At 29.2% G+C, this 6,837-nt stretch overlaps 1 long non-coding RNA gene across 1 annotated transcript; it reads right to left on the bottom strand.

Annotated features, from left to right (window-relative positions):
• Window positions 1–1,057: 1,057 nt before the first annotated feature.
• On the bottom strand, window positions 1,058–2,269 carry LOC121219846 (uncharacterized). The gene is made up of 3 exons (XR_005916821.1): window positions 2,242–2,269; window positions 1,416–1,513; window positions 1,058–1,282 (listed from the first exon to the last, which is right to left on the bottom strand). It is a non-coding gene; the product is annotated as an uncharacterized lncRNA (long non-coding RNA).
• Window positions 2,270–6,837: the final 4,568 nt, after the last annotated feature.

Below are 6,837 nucleotides of genomic sequence, written 5' to 3'. Positions count from 1 at the left end.
GATTCACGATTCACTAAACATTTTTATATATATGACACTACTTTGGGAACTTCATTTTTTGCTTATAAAATCATTATTTTTAAGCGTTTCTCTACATTATATTATCTTAGTGCCTTATTTAGTAATTCTTTTAAGTGTCTTTTAAGTACAATGGTACATATATAATTTATAAGCTAACTTAATTTTGTATGCATCATTCATTTCATACCTTTTTACAAATAATTATTCCTAAAAATATATATATGTGTGTTTGGTACGTATATCTTATCGTGTATTCCACCATTTTTTCATATTTTTAAGTTTTCATGTACCTTGTCAATGTTTAAATGAATTTGTGTTTAAAATATTTTGCGTACGTTTTAATTTAAACTTTATTTTTATAATATCTGTTTCAATAATTATATATCCTTAGTTTTTATGCAAATTGGTCAACCTATATATTATGTGTTCATTTATTCGTCACTATTTTAAAATCATTTTATACCACATTGGCTTCTAATTGCTATGTTGTTCCTTTTTTACATCTTGCGTTGATTATTTTTTAGCCGCAAAAAACGTCGCTATAGGCAACGCCGCAAATTCATCCAAAAAAAACGCTACTAAAAGTCATGACTTTTAGCGGCGTTTGTTGGAGAAGCGCCGCTAAAAGTCATGGCTTTTAGCAGCTTTTTTGGGGCAGCACCACTAAAAGTCATGGCTTTTAACGGCATTTCTTGGAAAAGCGCTGCTAAAAGTCACGACCTTTAACGACGCTTTTCTTAGTTAGAAAATAAACTTTAGCGGCGCTTTTCTTACAAACGCCACTAAAGAACATGAGCTTTAAAAAATTTTATTTTCATTAAATAATATTTATTTCTATGATAAATATTATATTATGTTTAGTTTTTAAAATTTGAACTTTTAAACTATATATTTTTTAAGGATAAATAAAAATATTAATTAAATTACATTTTCTATTAAAATTTAAACTTCAAAACTAAATATAAAAATTAATGAATTTAAATTAACGAAACAAGAACATTGATCAAGTTAAAAAAAAAAAAAGACAATGAAGAAATTAAGGGTCAAACATTAGCTCCAATAAATGTTCAAAATATAAGACAGCTACATTCAAATAGAAACTAAATAACAACTAAAGCATCCAATGGAACATAATTTCACTCTTCATCACTAAATGTTTCCTCATAAACATGGCTTCATCCAAAACAAAACCTCATACGATTACAATTTGCCTTTTAAGCAGAAGCTGCTGCAACCTTCTTTCTTAGTGCTGCTTCAGTACCTATACATCACCCCCAATAAAAAATAAGAACATTTTGAAAGAAAAAAAAACCAAAATTTCTTACAATAACAGAAATACGCAATGGAACTAAAATCAGAAAGCAATGAGCCTAAGGACATTAGCATTTTCCTACCTTCCCTGAAACCTGTCTTGAACCTGCGAGGAACGTGGCGAAGATACCTCTATACACCGGTGATGGAGATGTTAGCCTCATCTAATTGAAACCAACAGCTAGAAACACAAATAATCACACAAGTTAAAAAACCCAAAATAAGTACTTAAACACTTCAATTTGCAACATTTAAGCACTTCAATTTACAACATTTAAACACTTCAATTTGCAGCACTTTAACATCTCAATTAACAACATTTATACACCTCAATTACAGCGATAAAACATCTCAATGTCCAGCAACTAAACACTTCAATTTGCAGTACTTAAACACTTCAATTTGCAACATTTAAGCACTTCAATTTACAGCATTTAAACACTTCAATTTACAACATTCAAACACTTCAATTTGCAGCACTTTAACACTTCAATTTACAGCATTTAAACACTTCAATTTACAACATTCAAACACTTCAATTTGCAGCACTTTAATACTTCAATTTACAGCATTAAAACACTTCAATTTGCAGCACTTTAACATTTCAATTAACAACATTTAAACACTTCAATTTACAGCATTCAAACACTTCAATTTGCAGCACTTTAACACTTCAATTTACAGCATTAAAACACTTCAATTTAGAGCATTAAAACATTTCAATTTGCAGCACTTTAACATTTCAATTAACAACATTTATACACCTCAATTACAGCAATAAAACATCTCAATTTCCAGCAACTAAACACTTCAATTTGTAGTACTTAAACAGTTCAATTTGCAACATTTACTACTAATATATAATTTTAAGATTCATTAACCAAGAAAAGGAAGGAAAAATATTCTTACTGCCATGGAATATCGCCTGCAATCAAGAAAAGGAAGGAAAAATATTTTATTGACAAGTAAATTAAAATGGAGAGAAGTTACAATATTAACTAAACGTCTAAATAATTTTACGGAAAATAAAAATATTTTTAGGAAAATATCACTCACGAATATCATGAATACTAATACCCCATCCTTTTAGGCTGGCACACAAATTCTTCCACGGGAGTATCGCCCAATATTTTCCTCTTTCCTTTCCAGACCACCAAATTCTGCTTATCTTTGATAGAAGCTCCTCGATCACAATCCTAATTGTCCAAACCTACTTGTAATCGCCCTAAAAATAAGTCTACCAGTTTTGAGTAAGTTTATCGGGTTCCGGGTGAATGCTAGGAGTTAATCGGGTTTACTAGCCATTGTTTTTTATTTTTTAAAATAGTTAGCTTAATTTCATTTAAAAATCGGTAAATAATATTCCGGAAAATAAAAATATTTATTGAGAAATCAATTTTATGGTTTTAAATATTTTTTTGTTAGAGTAAATATTTTATTGAAAAGTAAATTAAAATGGAGAGAAGTTATAATATTAACTGAACGGGTAAATAATATTCCGGAAAATAAAAATATTTTTAGAAAAATATCAATCACTAATATCATGAATACTAATACCTCCATCCTTTTAGGCTGGCACACAAATTCTTCCACGGGATTATCGCCCAATATTTTGCTCTTTCCTTTCCAGACCACCAAATTCTGCTTATCTTTGATAGAAGCTCCTCGATCACAATCCTAATTGTCCAAACCTACTTGTAATCGCCCTAAACATAGGTCTACCAGTTTTGAGTAAGTTTATCGGGTTCCGGGTGCATACTAGGAGTTAATCGAGTTTACTAGTCATTTAAAAAAAATTAGTTAGCTTAATTTATTTAAAAATCGGTAAATAATATACTGGAAAATAAAAATATTTTTGAGAAATTAATTTTATGGTTTTAAATATTTTTTAGAGTAATTATTTTATTGAAAAGTAAATTAAAATGGAGAAAGTTACAATATTAACTAAACGGGTAAATAATATTCCGGAAAATAAAAATATTTTTAGAAAAATATCACTCACGAATATCATGAATACTAATACCCCCATCCTTTTAGGCTAGCACACAAATTCTTCCACGGGAGTATCGCCCAATATTTTCCTATTTCCTTTCCAGACCACCGAATTCTGCTTATCTTTGATAGAAGCTCCTCGATCACAATCCTAATTGTCCAAACCTACTTGTAATCACCCTAAAAATAGGTCTACCAGTTTTGAGTAAGTTTATCGGGTTCCGGATGGATGCTAGGAGTTAATCGGGTTTACTAGTCATTGTTTTTTTAATAAAAAATTAGTTAGTTTAATTTCTTTTAAAAATCGGTAAATAATATTCTGGAAAATAAAAATATTTATTGAGAAATCAATTTTATGGTTTTAAATATTTTATGGTTAGAGTAAATATTTTATTAAAAGTAAATTAAAATGGAGAAAAGTTACAATATTAACTAAACGGGTAAATAATATTCCGGAAAATAAAAATATTTTTAGAAAAATATCACTCACGAATATCATGAATACTAATACCCCCGTCCTTTTAGGCTGGCACACAAATTCTTCCACGGGAGTATCGCCCAATATTTTCCTCTTTCCTTTCCAGACCACCAAATTCTGCTTATCTTTGATAGAAGCTCCTCGATCACAATCCTAATTGTCTAAACCTATTTTAATCGCCCTAAAAATAGTCTACCAGTTTTGAGTAAGTTTATCGGGTTCCGGGTGAATGCTAGGAGTTAATCGGGTTTACTAGCCATTGTTTTTTTTTAAAAAATTGTTAGCTTAATTTCATTTAAAAATCGGTAAATAATATTCCGGAAAATAAAAATATTTATTGAGAAATCAATTTTATGGTTTTAAATATTTTTTGTTAGAGTAAATATTTTATTGAAAAGTAAATTAAAATGGAGAGAAGTTACAATATTAACTGAACGGGTAAATAATATTCCGGAAATAAAAATATTTTTAGAAAAATATCAATCACTAATATCATGAATACTAATACCTCCATCCTTTTAGGCTGGCACACAAATTCTTCCACGGGATTATCGCCGAATATTTTGCTCTTTCCTTTCCAGACCACCAAATTCTGCTTATCTTTGATAAAAGCTCATCGATCACAATCCTAATTGTCCAAACCTACTTGTAATCGCCCTAAACATAGGTCTACCAGTTTTGAGTAAGTTTATCGGGTTCCAGGTGCATACTAGGAGTTAATCGAGTTTACTAGTAATTTAAAAAAAATTAGTTAGCTTAATTTCATTTAAAATCGTAAATAATATACCGGAAAATAAAAATATTTTTGAGAAATTAATTTTATGGTTTTAAATATTTTTTAGAGTAATATTTTATTGAAAAGTAAATTAAAATGGAGAGAAGTTACAATATTAACTAAACGGGTAAATAATATTCCAGAAAATAAAAATATTTTTAGAAAAATATCACTCACGAATATCATGAATACTAATACCCCATCCTTTTAGGCTGGCACACAAATTCTTCCACGGGAGTATCGCCAATATTTTCCTCTTTCCTTTCCAGACCACCAAATTCTGCTTATCTTTGATAGAAGCTCCTCATCACAATCCTAATTGTCCAAACCTACTTGTAATCGCCCTAAAATAGTCTACCAGTTTTGAGTAAGTTTATCGGGTTCCGGGTGAATGCTAGGAGTTAATCGGGTTTACTAGCCATTGTTTTTTTTAAAAATAGTTAGCTTAATTTCATTTAAAAATCGGTAAATAATATTCCGGAAAATAAAAATATTTATTGAGAAATCAATTTTATGGTTTTAAATATTTTTTGTTAGAGTAAATATTTTATTGAAAAGTAAATTAAAATGGAGAGAAGTTATAATATTAACTAACGGGTAAATAATATTCCGGAAAATAAAAATATTTTTAGAAAATATCAATCACTAATATCATGAATACTAATACATCCATCCTTTTAGGCTGGCACACAAATTCTTCCACGGGATTATCGCCCAATATTTTCTCTTTCCTTTCCAGACCACCAAATTCTGCTTATCTTTGATAGAAGCTCCTCGATCACAATCCTAATTGTCCAAACCTACTTGTAATCGCCCTAAACATAGGTCTACCAGTTTTGAGTAAGTTTATCGGGTTCCAGGTGCATACTAGGAGTTAATCGAGTTTACTAGTTTTTTCAAAAAAAAATTAGTTAGCTTAATTTCATTTAAAAATCGGTAAATAATATACTGGAAAATAAAAATATTTTTTGAAAATTAATTTTATGGTTTTAAATATTTTTTAGAGTAATTATTTTATTGAAAAGTAAATTAAAATGGAGAGAAGTTACAATATTAACTAAACGGGTAAATAATATTCGGAAAATAAAAATATTTTTAGAAAATATCACTCACGAATATCATGAATACTAATACCCCATCCTTTTAGGCTAGCACACAAATTCTTCCACGGGAGTATCGCCCAATATTTTCCTTTTCCTTTCCAGACCACCAATTCTGCTTATCTTTGATAGAAGCTCCTCGATCACAATCCTAATTGTCCAAACCTACTTGTAATCCCCTAAAATAGGTCTACCAGTTTTGAGTAAGTTTATCGGGTTCCGGTGGATGCTAGGAGTTAATCGGGTTTACTAGTCATGTTTTTTAAAAAAATTAGTTAGTTTAATTTCATTTAAAAATCGGTAAATAATATTCTGGAAAATAAAAATATTTATTGAGAAATCAATTTTATGGTTTTAAATATTTTTGGTTAGAGTAATATTTTATTAAAAAGTAAATTAAAATGGAGAAAGTTACAATATTAACTAAACGGGTAAATAATATTCCGGAAAATAAAAATATTTTTAGAAAAATATCACTCACGAATATCATGAATACTAATACCCCCGTCCTTTTAGGCTGGCACACAAATTCTTCACGGGAGTATCGCCCAATATTTCCTCTTTCCTTTCCAGACCACCAAATTCTACTTATCTTTGATAGAAGCTCCTCGATCACAATCCTAATTGTCCAAACCTATTTTAATCGCCCTAAAAATAGTCTACCAGTTTTGAGTAAGTTTATCGGGTTCCGGGTGAATGCTAGGAGTTAATCGGGTTTACTAGCCATTGTTTTTTTTTAAAAATAGTTAGCTTAATTTCATTTAAAAATCGGTAAATAATATTCCGGAAAATAAAATATTTATTGAGAAATCAATTTTATGGTTTTAAATATTTTTTGTTAGAGTAAATATTTTATTGAAAAGTAAATTAAAATGGAGAGAAGTTACAATATTAACTGAACGGGTAAATAATATTCCGGAAATAAAAATATTTTAGAAAATATCAATCACTAATATCATGAATACTAATACTCCATCCTTTTAGGCTGGCACACAAATTCTTCCACGGGATTATCGCCAATATTTTGCTCTTTCCTTTCCAGACCACCAATTCTGCTTATCTTTATAGAAGCTCCTCGATCAATCTAATGTCCAACTACTTGTAATCGCTAAATATCTACTTTTTATTTTCTTTGAGTAATCATTAATTTTAGCTTAATA

This window comes from Gossypium hirsutum, chromosome A03 (genome assembly GCF_007990345.1).
Source record: "Gossypium hirsutum isolate 1008001.06 chromosome A03, Gossypium_hirsutum_v2.1, whole genome shotgun sequence".
Lineage (NCBI taxonomy): Eukaryota > Viridiplantae > Streptophyta > Magnoliopsida > Malvales > Malvaceae > Gossypium > Gossypium hirsutum.
This window is presented reverse-complemented; position numbering and strand designations above follow the sequence as displayed.